This window comes from Lolium perenne, chromosome 7, assembly GCF_019359855.2.
Source record: "Lolium perenne isolate Kyuss_39 chromosome 7, Kyuss_2.0, whole genome shotgun sequence".
Taxonomy (NCBI): domain Eukaryota; kingdom Viridiplantae; phylum Streptophyta; class Magnoliopsida; order Poales; family Poaceae; genus Lolium; species Lolium perenne.
Window position 1 is genome coordinate 240,908,393 of NC_067250.2, and position 14,580 is coordinate 240,922,972.

The 14,580-nt window shown below is 41.5% G+C and overlaps 1 long non-coding RNA gene across 1 annotated transcript; it reads right to left on the reverse strand.

Moving 5' to 3' along the window:
• Positions 1-3,097: 3,097 nt before the first annotated feature.
• Positions 3,098-8,044, reverse strand: LOC127314088 (uncharacterized). Its single transcript, XR_011748280.1, has 5 exons — positions 6,833-8,044; positions 6,648-6,744; positions 6,406-6,482; positions 5,162-5,273; positions 3,098-3,366 (listed from the first exon to the last, which is right to left on the reverse strand). It is a non-coding gene; the product is annotated as an uncharacterized lncRNA (long non-coding RNA).
• Positions 8,045-14,580: the final 6,536 nt, after the last annotated feature.

The window sequence follows — 14,580 nt, forward strand, 5'->3', positions numbered from 1 at the left end:
CTAGTTGGAACATAGGAGTTCAAAATATTCTACTAACTTTCTCAAGTAAAGTAGAGTTTTTCTCAAATTTAAAGTAAACAAGAAATGGTATAGGTACCATAAACAAGCCTTTTGTTAAAAACAAAACAAAACAGAGAGTAATGTTTTAGAAATCAGTACTTGGTAGAAATGGGATGAAAAACAAAACCCATTTTAGTTCCTTGTTTTCTTTGAAGAATTATTTTGAAAAGATTTAATAAAACTAGAAGTAGTTTTGTGATAAAACTAGAGAAGGAAAAATCAATAGGACCTTTGAGAGAGAAAACTTATTTTAGGGAGAAGTGTTCTCAAGGGTAGATGGTGGATACAAAATGTACCCATCATTCCCACTCTTGGTTTTGTGAAGATTTAACTTGAATAAAAACAAGAGGTGAAAATAAAGAAAGTGATCTAGTGCAGAAACACTGGATAAGGTATGAGATCAAGTTGAATATAGGAGTTGCAAGGATAGATTGAGACATGCAGGATGTGGAGGTTGAAGAGGATGTTGCATGGATGAGATCCATGCATTGAAGTCAACAATAACAGTTGTGGGTGCTTAGAGATCAATTGCCAAAGTCTGGACATTTAAGCCTGTCAACACAGATGGTCGACATGGCCTCAAAATCAACAAGGATGAGTGGGTATAAGAGAGGGATGTAGCTAGGGGAAGATGATCCCAAGTTTTGAATTAAGGATGATTGAGCTAGGTTGCACCACAAGGAGAAAAATCAAGGTGGCACACTCATGTTGTCATCAGGAGAGAGGTTTGATGTAGTAAGAAGGAAAATAATTCTTCCTAAGCCACACATGTGTTTTATTTGGTGAGTTGCTTGTTTAACCACTAGAGGTGTTGTTCTTTGAGGTAACTAAAGACAAAACTCAACAAGCAAAACAAGATAATACATCTACCAACAGATCAAAGAAATTCATCTTAATGAGACAGATCAAGGCAATTCGTCTTAATTAGTCTAAAGAAAAAGTTTTTGTTCCCCCTGATTTTTGAAATATGGACAACTAATCAAGGTTGCAAAAGTTGGGGTGTTACAGATCTTCCACCCTTAAAATAATCTCGTCCCGAGATTACTGAGCGTAGAACTGGAGGGGTTGTAAAGCTTAACGAAAGTTAGACTCCATTCTTCTGTCGGCGTGCCGTTGTTGAGAGGGTCGCAACTTCGGCTTCTGAGAGACATGTTAGATTTCTTCCGAGGGAAAGCTTCGTGAAGGGTTGACTACTCCATGCAGGTGTTGGATCTGTAGCTTCTTCACGATCCTGGCGGAGGTTCAAGACTGTGGGAGGCTTAGTGCACCCAACGGTGCTTGAGCAGGGCTGAAAACCTTTTTAGAGTTAGCTTGATTTTAGTGGAAGACGAAGTCTTCCACCCTTAAGATTTTTCATCTGGTTCTCGGAAAACTCAGAGCTTCTGCCTTGTAGTTCTGTCTGGGGCTTCTGAAGAAGTCATCGGTCTTCCTTGTTCAGCTGAAGGATCTTCGGGGGCGACGTGCAGACCACAACTTCAAGAGGCACTCACGGTGTTAACTCAACCATATGGGACGCGCGGTGAGTTAGTAAGTTGAAGAAATGCATGGTTGGTATCCATATGAAGCCGCAACAGAGGGCGTCGAAGACAATCTTCAGCTTGAGAGTCGGGGCTGACTTATACCAGATAAGAAGTGAGCGGGTAAATTACACCTAACCTTGAGTCTTGAGGTATCTTCAGGAGCTTCACTTGATGAGGACCAGATGAACCATGTGATGTAGCTTTGCTTTGACGCTATTGCTCTCTCAGCTTGTTAGACAGTGTGTTAGAGGGTAGTTTTAAAAAGATATCCTCGAGGTTAGCGCGATTATGCTCTGAGGTTAGACCAAGTTAGTATGTCTTCTTGCAGAGGTGCAGTCACTCTTGAAGGTATGGGCTTCTGCTTTCTTGGCGTAGTAGAGATGCTTCAGTTGATCTTGAAAGTAGTTATCGAAGATAGGGGCCTGGGTTAGTTTTTCCGACGGTTGAAAACAACTGTTAACAAGGCTAACTTCTCAGAAAACTAGCAGTTAGCATTTTAACGGCAAGGTAGATGAGGGTGAAAACATCTTAGAGAGGCTTCCTACGCTGGGTTATCACACTCAGAATGTTTTTAGACCTAAATAGCAAGACAAACACACACACAACAAACAGATACAAACACTCAAGGCAGCACACTAGGGAAATACAAGCAATCATCAAACCAGACATGGTACTCTAAGTACCCAGAAATTCCTAATGCGCGGGGGTAGCTCAATCAAAGAGATTGAGTTTGTCCTATCCATCCTATAGGTTTGGGGGCTGGTCACATATGTCGCCGTCTTCATATTGTCAGCATCAACTTCAACTTGGATCATTGTAGCAGTTGGTGGTGAAGGGGCCGGGTGTTGAGCCGTTGATGTCGAAGTGGAGGCGGAAACTGTGTAGAACTTCTAGTCTCGACATCCCGGAAACATGAGGTCTTTGAAGAGGTAGCTATTGAGGTGCTCCCGAAGTTGGCAACTTCTGGTGGCTGGCCTAAAAATTACTAGTCAAGAAACTGAGGACTTGATCCCTGACGACTGCAAAAAGTGCATGTCCACGGAGGAACAGGGTCAGCTCCTTGACAGACTTTGGTGATAACCAAAGACATGATATTATCATTCTTTTATGTGCACACTAAGTCGGCCTCCAATCTTCAATAGCTGTCGTTGGAGATTCATGAGTCTTCCTGTGGGATTGATGTATCTTTGAGTTCGAGTCTCCGGTCTGAGTTGGAGACATCGTCCAATATGTAGGTTTGAAGTGGATGAGACAATAGAGTAAGAATTTTCAAACACTTCTATAAAGCGGAGAGATAAGAATTTAGAAGTTTTGAAGAAACAAGAGGAGTAGAAGCTATGCTTCCGACTAAAGAAATAATTTGTTTCATAAATAGTTTTTTCCCAATTACTTGTCTCCTAACTAACGTCCATGCTAACTAAGGTCTCCTACAGTCAGGATGGCTCTGATACCAGCTCTGTGGGGACCCCGGACTAACGGTCCGAAATACCCTGTTATGTATACAGTTCACGATCCCATGATCAGTGTGTCGTGAACACATAACCGAACTGATATCAAATTACACCATCCATTACAAAGCGGAAAAAGAAAATTACAATGAGGTCACATGACCAATACTTACATAATAGCCTCGAAGGGCCTAACTAAACATCAGAGTAGCATCATCACTTCAGCAGCGCAGTACCCAAGTCATCTGCCATAACCCTACAGGCAACTGACTGGGAAGACGTTCCTAGCTCGCATAGACGTCGTCAACTCCTTCTTCATCTGTCGAAGTCCTCCAGGTCTGGCCAAGTAAATAGCCAGGGACAAAGCCGTGAGTACATTTGAATTGTACTCGCAAACCATCAAGAAGGTGATAACAATTCTAACTAAAGAAGACAAGAGAGGAAGAATAGTTTCTCTGGTGGATATAGCATGTGAAAGAGAATCAGTTTCTCTTGTGGATATAGCATGTGAAAGAGAATCAGTTTCTCTTGTGGATATAGCATGTGAAAGAGAATCAGTTTCTCTTGTGGATATAGCATGTGAAAGAGAATCAGTTTCTCTTGTGGATATAGCATCCCACATCACAGTTGAAGGGGACACTAAGAAAGTCCTATGACATCTCTATATCTTTGTTAAAGCAGAGTTCCTCTACATGAAACACTAGGAAGGGTCACCCTCTTTGTTTCATTTTCCTCGACCATCTCCACATGGTCGGCACACCATCTTTCCCGTACCCTTCCGGTACTTCCAACACACATTTCCTTTGGAAATCATTTTCAAAACCAAAACTCGACACAGCTCTGTAACGGCCATCCCAACCGTCCATGACCGCGGACGCGGCTATTCGAATAGTTTTGACTCTGCAGAGTTTGCACACTTTCACCACAACTATCCGGATACCTATCGTGTGGGCATCATCCCCGCATAACGACATATGCCACGACGGATACCCGGACATAACCTTTCGCCCATTCGACTTAACACGAGGTCCTACCCTATGGAGTATGTACCTCCCCGGCACCGTGGCAGCTCACCTCCTCTAGAGCGTGGCTCCACCGCCAAGCCAGGAGACCCATAGTGTCTTCCGGACGGGTCAGCCCCGAAGGCCTCCCGTTATACTATTGTCCCAACCTCGACAACCCGGACTCGGGGGTAACCGTACCCTTGTATAGTTGTGCGGTGCCTCATGCTAAGAAGAACAAACGTCAAGTTAAGCCCCGTGCCCACGTTGGAGTAGCTATGGTTGCGCTGTGTAATTGTTCCGGGCGAATACAAAGAACCATGTGTCGTTTTTTTTCTCAAAACCCAAGTCACACACATATTCCTTTTCTCAAACATCTTTGACAAGATCCTTTTTGCCTTCATAAACCATACACTTGGGTAAGGTTATCTTACCCAAGGTTTTCATAAACATTTACAACAAGGTAAACCTTGAGGGGTTCCCAACCTAAAGTTTTATGTAGGAGCTAAGATATAACAATGGCATGATGCTAGACGTCATACCTCTAAGGAGATGATAATTGAGGTGTCAAGGGGATCATACATGCTTAGGATAAGCACGCATGGGGACAACATAAGTAGGAGGATTCAACAAAGGGTCATGATGTTGATCATCATACCACTAAGAAGATGGTAAAATAGGTGGTCAAGGGGGCATACATGCTCGGGGTAAGCATGCATAACAACAACAAGGGGTTCAACATACTTGGGAGTAAGTATGTATAGCATCAACAAGAGGTTCGGCACACTTGGGAGTAAGTATGCATAGCATCACAAGGTAGAAGGTATAACAAGGGCATGATACTAACCATCATACCACTAAGGGGTGCAAAAAGGGTGCTCGAGAGGTCGACACACTCAAGGTAAGTGGGCATACCCATCACATTTAGAGGGTACACCATGATCATGATGTTGACAACCACCATTCACAAAAAGGGGTTTGTCGGCGAGGTGCCAAAGAGAGTAAACATGCTCACGGTAAGCATGCTCCGACAACAAAAGTAGAAATCACACAAGATAGATCGAGAGACAATAATAATAACAAAGTAACCACAATATGTGATTCAATATTCAGAGATCAAGAGATGGCTTGCCTTGGCTTATTTGTCCCTGGACTTCTTCAACTTCATCAATATAAGAATCCCGTCAATATAAATAAAATCCTTGTCCGAACCACTTCTTCTTCTTCTCCGGAATCGTTCGCATCTATCGTCGGAAAATATAAAAGGAACACAATCAATCATATTGCACCAATCATAACAAGCATGCAACATTCAACAATCAACAAGCAATAGCTAACCACCTTACTACGGGCTAACATACAAAGAACTTATAGATACTGCAAAGCAACTAAAAGAGAACCCATTTTATTTACCTAGTAAAGGTATGAGAGTATCACAACTTAGCAATTGCCTTTCGGGTATCACCATGGTATAAACGAAATATCCCCTGGTAGATAACATCCTAAAGAGGACAAGTGCATTAGTTTGACATCAAATACAATCACAAAGCATTTTCAAACATTTTTGAAAAAGTAGAAAACAGTTTTCCTAACTTAATTTGTTCCCATAACACTACAACCAAAAACAAATAGGAAGCAAACCATATACCCCATCATTTGAAAACTTAAGCAAAACAAAAGAGCTAATGTTAGGTTGTAGAGGTTTGGTTTTGCAAGCATAAAACAAAGGTTGCCCATCTCTACTAAAAAGAGTTGGTCAAGGGTTTTAAATAAACCGAAAAGTTTTGCTTCAACAATGCATGTCACACATATACCTTACTAACAGCAACAAATATGTATGAACAGAGACTAATAATATTTTTCCTAGATAGCCAGTACTAATACAAGACTAACCCAATTGGAATCACCTAAAAATATTAAACCTACAATTTTAGGAATTTCTTTGAATCTGACTGTACAGAAAACAAGATCTGTAAGCCATAAATCGTAGAAAAATCCTAAAAATATGAGGCCACTTGAATTTGAAAGGTAATTAAACAGAGATGCATACCCAATTGGATTTGGGTTCAAATTGTTTCTGAAACTCTCACAAATGGATTGACAAGTTTACTGCATGTCTGTACCATTTGCTTTCTCACTGGTGTTACACAACAGATAAATGTTTGAAACTTGTTGGAGATGATTAAGAAAACATTCAGTAATCCTACAGAAGTGGAATCACTCAATTAGGTTCAAAAATGGATTTTTGATGAATTAAAAGCTAACAGCCATGTCTGCAGAACACACAGAATAAGTTTAATTCACCAAAAATCATACACACATCAGAAAAATATGAGGCTTGCTGCATCTGAAAGGTATTGAATAGGTGGTTCTTACCCAATTGGTTTCATTCAAAAATTCGTTTCCAAGCTCCTGGTTTAATTCGACAAAGTCAGATCTGACCAGATATTGATCTGTGAACCATTTCAGTTTCAGGAGGTCAATCGAAGTGAAACCACCGCCAAAATGAAGGTACTGAAGAGGGCTTTCTCCCACAGTTGAGTTTGCTCAAAAAGATTTCGTAAAACGGAAGAAATCTCACAAACAGTGATTCTGCATGTTTGCAGAACTTTATTTACCTTGCAAAATCCGTAACGAATTTGAGTATGAGACCAACGCCAAGTTGTAGATCTTTTCAATACCTATCTGCGGAACTTTGAATCACTCGATTTGGATCTGCACACAAGATTTGGCGGATTTTACAATTTCGTACCAGAATCTGAAACAGCAAGATACAGAAATTACTGCATGGTTTTGGACGAACTTTGCTCAAGAACTTCAGATCTGAGGATAGCTCAAGCTTCTCCATGCTTGGACCAACATGCACCTGCATCAAGATCCAATCTTAGCAAGGGAGGAAGAAGAAGAGGAGAGAAAACCATCTAGGGTTGGGGAGAAGAAGGAGAGGGAGGCTCTCATGGTGAGGGGAAGCTTGAGGGAGGAGGGGAGCTTCATCTAGGTGGATTTCCATGGCCATGGCCGGCCATGGAGCTTGGGAGGAGCAGCAGCTCGTGGGTAAGAGGTATGAGAGGAGTGTGAGGGAGTGGAGGAAGGAGTGGGGAGTGAAAAATGAGAGCAAAGAGAGGAGGGGGTGGCCGGCTATGAGGTTTTATAGAGGGAGGGAGTGGTGGCAGCTCTTCACTTGATTGGCCAAGGTGGGTGGCTGCCCATTTAGTGATTGGGGTAGTTGGGAGGCAAAGCTTGTGGAGGAAGGAAAAGAAGAGGAAGGGGCTGGCCGAAATTTTTGCCATGCCAACATAATTGGCCGGCTCCATTCTTGCCAAATACAAGTGAACAATGTGAGGGAGAGGCACAACATCCATGTGAATAGATATGTGCATGATGTTGAGGAGAAAATGTCAAAGAGTGACTTTGATGATGATAAAAATAGAAGTAGATACATATAGATAGAAATAATGGGAAGGGTGACATGTACTCCAAGGATAATTGTTACCACTATGGTTGGGACTAACAAAAGATGAAAAATAGACCCAAAGGTATATTTGATGATTAGAAGTTTTTATTTGAATTCAATTTTGGAAGGATTGGGATTGATCACATGCAACAATGCATGAGCCTGTCAAGGTAGATGGGATGGTGAGTTAAGTATTCCAATACTCACAAGGATGAATATTGTGACATAAATCATCAATTCATGAGGTCAATGTGATAATAGAAAAGAATAGAGGATTGAGATGGATATGATGAAACATAAGTTGCTATTCAAATAAGAGGTCAATAGGGAGTGATTTGAAAGTATCAAATGATCATCCATTTGATCAAAAATTGGGGGATGGAGGGGATACAATGTGGTGGATCAGAGATGTGCATAAGATGTGCAAGAGTTGCCATTTGAAAAAGAGTTTAATTGAAGGGTATGGGACACACCTCAATTGTCTAGAGACAATTGGGAATGAACTCAAGTGGAATTTTGAAGATGTTGAGAGAAAACTAGTTGGAACATAGGAGTTCAAAATATTCTACTAACTTTCTCAAGTAAAGTAGAGTTTTTCTCAAATTTAAAGTAAACAAGAAATGGTATAGGTACCATAAACAAGCCTTTTGTTAAAAACAAAACAAAACAGAGAGTAATGTTTTAGAAATCAGTACTTGGTAGAAATGGGATGAAAAACAAAACCCATTTTAGTTCCTTGTTTTCTTTGAAGAATTATTTTGAAAAGATTTAATAAAACTAGAAGTAGTTTTGTGATAAAACTAGAGAAGGAAAAATCAATAGGACCTTTGAGAGAGAAAACTTATTTTAGGGAGAAGTGTTCTCAAGGGTAGATGGTGGATACAAAATGTACCCATCATTCCCACTCTTGGTTTTGTGAAGATTTAACTTGAATAAAAACAAGAGGTGAAAATAAAGAAAGTGATCTAGTGCAGAAACACTGGATAAGGTATGAGATCAAGTTGAATATAGGAGTTGCAAGGATAGATTGAGACATGCAGGATGTGGAGGTTGAAGAGGATGTTGCATGGATGAGATCCATGCATTGAAGTCAACAATAACAGTTGTGGGTGCTTAGAGATCAATTGCCAAAGTCTGGACATTTAAGCCTGTCAACACAGATGGTCGACATGGCCTCAAAATCAACAAGGATGAGTGGGTATAAGAGAGGGATGTAGCTAGGGGAAGATGATCCCAAGTTTTGAATTAAGGATGATTGAGCTAGGTTGCACCACAAGGAGAAAAATCAAGGTGGCACACTCATGTTGTCATCAGGAGAGAGGTTTGATGTAGTAAGAAGGAAAATAATTCTTCCTAAGCCACACATGTGTTTTATTTGGTGAGTTGCTTGTTTAACCACTAGAGGTGTTGTTCTTTGAGGTAACTAAAGACAAAACTCAACAAGCAAAACAAGATAATACATCTACCAACAGATCAAAGAAATTCATCTTAACAGACAGATCAAGGCAATTCGTCTTAATTAGTCTAAAGAAAAAGTTTTTGTTCCCCCTGATTTTTGAAATATGGACAACTAATCAAGGTTGCAAAAGTTGGGGTGTTACAAATAGTTCATGAAAACAATAGCAAAAATAATTAGTTCAGTGGGGGATTGAATCAATTTGCCTTCAAAGCATGCTTTGTTCCTCAACTTCCAGATTCCCCAATAGATTGCATCCAGCCCAGCAATCTGTGTATTGCGGTTGGCTGGCACAAAATGAGGGAACCACCAAAAAAACTGTATAAAACTTCCAGGTCTAGTGGGATCCCCGATTGCCTATCCAAAAGAGCTCCAAACATACTTGGCCGCATCACATTCAAAGAATAGATGCAAGATAGTTTCCTACTTTATTGCAGAATTGGCATCGAGGGCTTCCAGTAAAATTTCGTTTCAACAAGTTATCACTGGTTGCAATTGCATTATGCCAAATGAGCCACAACCAGATTCTGATATTGAGGGGAATCCTACTTTTCCACATATGCCTAAATGATCTGTTAGTACCATTGCTACACAAGTGATTGTACACTGACCTGACAGAGAATTTCCCAGATTTTGACCATTTTCAGAAAGGTTTATCCTGCTTTTTCATTGAGAGTAATATGTCTGAATAATCTCAACAAACCATGCATTTGTTCATTTAAATCATGAGGCATCCATCTCCTAAAAGTAAATCCCTAGTTCATAGCAGCTGCATCAGCCACTGTAATATCGTGTTCTCTACAAATATTATATATCTCGGGGAATTTATATTTCAAAGGAGAGTGGCCACACCAAGCACCAAACCAGAAACTGGTGAACCTACCATTACCAACCTGCATTCTCCTCCCACACAGATATAGGTTTTCACCTGCATCATGTCAGACCAGAGAGAAGAGTCTCCATGTATTTTCTTGGAGTATAAAATACCAGCACCTCCCAGATATTTCCTTCTCATAAAATCCTGCCAAGGACCAGCACCACTCTCAATTTTCCACCACCATTTACACATTAAGATGAAGTTAAATTTGGATAAAACCTTCGGCAAGAACCCACCTTTTTCTTGGGTTTGCAAAGTGATACTTTCTCTTATTAGCACTGCCATCCCAGAAGAAAGATTTGATGGGTATATCTATTTCTTCAGTATTGGTCTTATGCAATAATCTCATAGACATGTGATACACAACAACACTAGATAAACATGAATCAATTTTGATAAGACTCCCTCCAATGGACATGGAATTTCCTATCCAACCACTCATTTTCTTCCTAGGTTTTTCACCAAGAAACCCCATCTCAGCCATTGTAGTTCTTCTAGCACACACAGGATTACCCAGATATTTTATGGTCAGTCCCCTTTTTGGCAGTTGAGCAAATCAGCAAAACTCTGGGCTTTAACATCATCCACTAGAATCAACATCACCTGACTCTTTTCAAAGTTGATTTTCAAACCAGAAATAGCCTCAAAGATATACAAAAGAAGCTTCAAATTTCTAGCCTGCTCCAGGTCATCTTGTATCAACAAGATAGTGTCCTCTGCATACTAGAGCATATCAATCCCTTTATCAAACAAGTTATCAACCAAGCTAGTGATTAGAGCATTCTGTTGAACCAAGAAAATCATTTTTGCCAAACTATTTGCAGCCATATTAAATAAAAGAGGAGCAAAAGGATCCCCCACACCATTGCAACTGGCAAAATAAGGGCCCACTTTGTCATTAACTTTAACACTCAAAGTTACTTTTTTCACAACCTTCTTGATCCACATCAGCTCACAAAAAGTCAATCAACAATGGAGGTGAGAGGCTTGATAGAGAGGAGGAAGAAGAAGGAGCAAGCTCTAAAAACAAGAGAGAGAGGGGGCATAAAAGGAGACCCCAAAATCTGCCCGTTGGAGGCCGGTGCGCGCGTGGGAGGGGGAGGCCGGAGGTACCGGCCAGGTAGGGCCGGTACTACCGGCCATGGTTGAGCAGCACTGGCCAGGAGAGGCCTGGGGCGCGCGGGCAAGAAGGGGAACGGTAGTACCGGCCCTTGGTGGCCGGTACTACCGGCCAGAGAAGGCAGGAGGCAGCGGGGGATGATTAGCTATAGCTATAAATAGTAGCTAGTTCATATTGGATGATTAGCTATATCAATGTTCAGTTTGCCTCCTTTTTTTTATCTCATAACTAGATTTCAATGTTTTACTTTCTTCATGATTTTCTAGTAGATAAATTGGTACATGATACTTCATACATACAATGATACAAAGCACAACTCTAACGGGCATATTAAACAATATGAAGGTATATATCCAAACGAAAATTGAAGAGTGATGATTACAATTAATACTATTTTAACACAAAAACTATTTCAACACATATATTGTCAGAATATAACCAAATCTAACTTGCAAGACGCATTTGTTTTTTTATAGGGGGAGAAGCTCATATATTTAATCACGCACAATGCTTACAACATCGCACTGGACGAGTTCAGCCAGAACAGTCGGAAAGTCTGCCAACCAAAAATTACAAGCACCAGAAATGGTAGCAGCTTTTACAAGCTCATGGGCAACCATATTAAGCTTTCTCCTAGTATAACAAACTAAACATCCATACATCATCGATCTAGCAGTGCCTATGTCTTTGTAGAAGCTCCAAAAAATAGAACAATTAGTTAGCAGTTCAATATATGTTATAAAAGTTTCGAAAATGTACTTACATAATCATACACTAGAAGCCACACTACTAAATATTTGTCATTATGTGCTCTTTAGAAATATCTTCCATGATATTTAAAGATATAAAAATGTGCATAAACTCGCACACGCTTACATATACACATAATTATACATATGTACTATTAAACATATTACATCATAAACTCAATATTCAAGGATAACTATTTTACAACACACAATTAAAATTCAGCATACACATTTTTTTTTAGTAAAATACGTTACAAATGCATAACAAAAGAACAATATAATTACTACATGCAACATCAAATATTTTTAACTACGGAAACAATATAATAGAAAATTCCACTCTTAAAACCATGGAATGATAAAAAGACACAGATAAGTATAAAATTTTATTGTAAAATATATTATTTTAACAAACCTCAAATCAAAAATATGTTTGGATTAGCCCTAGTCATGCGTGCGGGTAGAATGATGATTTGTGTCATCCAATGCGGAAACTCTAGGCACGTGTGTTATAGACTGCTAGGGCCTTTGAAACTTTGTGGGCCTATTTTTACCATAATTGCTAGGGCATGACTTTACGATGCTCACATGGAGCCCACTAAAAGCACGGCGGTTTAGAATAGTTGATCCATCCACGTGCCGCAAGTCACACGAATGAGCGGGGAAATTACTGAAAGATCCCAAACCTACTCGTCGTTGACCTAATTCGCCACCACTGGCCCTCCCAACCAGATCTGATGCAGAATTTGGTGGGGAAATTTTTTTGGTGGAGATTTTGGTGGTCAATTTCACCGAGCCGCTGGAGCGACTGGCTACTAATACCAAATGTTACAATCCTTGCTAGTGGCAACACACCAAATAGCCTGAATTCGTAGGATACATCCTCAGATACGGAGATCTGGGCCAGTTTAGAGTTATAGAGAGGAAAAGCAGGAAGCAAAAGGGAAAGAAGATTACAATCGCAACACGCTAATGATTATTGATACCCCTCTCTCCAGACAAGGTGCTGCCTAACTAGGTCGTTGGCGACGCTGGCCTCCTTTCTCTTGGGCTTGGAACTTGCTGGGCTTCATCTGGCCCCCCTCCTTCTCCTTTGTAGCTTGTGTTCGGCCCATAGCCGTGGCATTCCATTGATGGCTAGAGGTAGAAGGCTGTTGGGTCGCTTCCATGCGGGCCCTAGATGCACGCGGGTGGATATGGGAGGACACGCTTGCTATCCGCCCTGACGCATCGATACCCCAAATTTGGTGAACGGATGGATCGGGGCAAGCGGATCGATCTGTTTCCATCGCCCGTCCCCACTGGAGCGTGCGCGACCTGTCCGCCCGTCCGCGTGAACCAAATCATACACGCTAGGATCCGATAGGTTGGCCTGTTAGAGATGCCCTAAGCCAAGCATGCATTAATTTGCGAGACCTTGTTTTTTCAGCGCCATGTCAAGTGTGATATGGTTTTCTTCCTAGCAAATCCATTCGTTTACATGCTTTCTGTGACTGGCCTCGTGCAGAACTCAAGCTGCTTGTAAATGAATACTTTGTCATCATAGTTCAGACTATAGACTTACATTTTTTGCTTTTTCAAGCGTGCTTCTTGAGATATCTGCAGTGGTAGCTTTTATTTTGGCGAAACAAAATGCTAATAAAGCATGTTCCATTCTGTTCAGCAGAATAGCATAATTACCTTCTAGCAGATTTTTATTGCAGTTCAGATATTCTGGTTTAGTTACCTATCATGGCTCAGAGTTGCAAGCTTGTACATTTGAGACTTGAGAGGTCTACAAAATTCGTCCTATGTGTCAAACAAGGAGAGGACGTAACAAGTTCGTCCAAGTTGATATAACTACAAAATATGTTCTCTGATTTGTCCTCACGGTCTCCCGGATCCTCATAGAGATTCCCACCGTGACGACCACGACGTAGAGAAGCAGATGTGGCCGGATCTGCTCTGCCACCGTCTGTCGGAGGCGCCACTTGCCATTTTGTAACAAGCATTCAACCCACGTTTGGCGGCTTAGCTTGTTAACCCCAGATTCAGGATAGACAGAGAGATAGGATGCCTGCCGGCTGCAGCAGCAGTCAGATATAAGCGCGCATTGCACCGGCCTGCGCGGTGTTTTCTCCAGGTACACGCGGATGTGCAGTGACACGGCAGGGCATGACGCCTCGTGACGGCGAGGAAGGGGCGACCGCCGGCGGCCGGCCCCCTCCCATGTGACGGCCGGAGGCGGCGAGCATCTCCCAAACAGGCACTACTCCCCGCTGCTCCGCAAGTGGCCTTGCCGTTGTCATGCCACTGTGTCACCGTGGCCGCATGTTTGGAGCTTGGGGCTGTGCGCCCGTGCCCACGATGCATGTCGTGCTCGATCCGTGTGTCGCAACTTGCACTGAATTATTGGGGACTGCCTCTGGCTGCAACTAGATTAGCAGTACTTCCTTCTGGCTCCAACTTAGATTTCAGATCACATGCACCAAGTTTGATGCTACATTTTGAGGGCTGTCTGCCTATATTCAGATATAAAAACGAGCAGATAGAGCGTTTTGACGTGTACTGTGTACTGCATGCCCCCAAGTCTCACCTCGCAATTGAATTGGGTGTAATCCCAAGCAGCTGATCGATCACTTCAGCAGCTGATTGAAATGGTTAATCAACATCGGCAAGAGTATCAACACCAGCATTCCAAGCAGCTGATCGATCACTTCCGGAGGGATCGTGGACTGCCTCTGGCTAATACTTAATTTAGTATTCTCTTAGATTTCACATCACATGTACCAAGATTTTTGCTAAATTTTGACAACTGTCTTTCCAAAATAAGAGTGAGAATATTGAAAAGATGAAGCATTTTGGTGCCTGCTACTGATGCGAAACTGGGCTTTGTTGTGATGCTACCTCTATCAG